The following is a 495-nucleotide window of genomic DNA, read 5'->3' as shown; positions in this document are numbered from 1 at the left end:
ATTAGATTCTTGAATCAAAAATAGGGTGTTCCATTTAAGAAAATCAATGTAACCTTGACCTGACCTTGGCTACGCAACCCAAGGTCAAACTGATAGGATCAGTAAATAGATATTTTTAAACCATATAACTTTTGTCTGAAACACTTCTGTAAAACTTATAATATATTTCCCGAGATATTTAGGTGTCCCGACCTTTTTGGGACATCCTGTATATTCTGTAATTTTCTTATAAAATAAAATAAAAATAAACAGGGTACCTATCATGGAACATAGTCGGAATGGATTCCGATCGGAATTATTCCATTTTCTCCAGAAAACACAATAGAAATCTAGGGAATAATTGAATAATTTCGATCGGAATTCATTCCGACTTTGTTCCATAATAGGTACCCAGTATAACTTCTTAAATAAAAAATATTACATTTACACATCCGCATTTTGCGGCTCCATGGGACACAAGGAGCATATAAGCACGCAACGCAATTGCACTCCGAC

The sequence above is a fragment of the Mycetomoellerius zeteki genome, unplaced genomic scaffold (genome assembly GCF_001594055.1).
Source record: "Mycetomoellerius zeteki isolate Tzet28-1 unplaced genomic scaffold, Tzet1.0 scaffold290, whole genome shotgun sequence".
In the NCBI taxonomy this organism is placed as follows: Eukaryota; Metazoa; Arthropoda; class Insecta; order Hymenoptera; family Formicidae; genus Mycetomoellerius; species Mycetomoellerius zeteki.
This window is presented reverse-complemented; position numbering follows the sequence as displayed.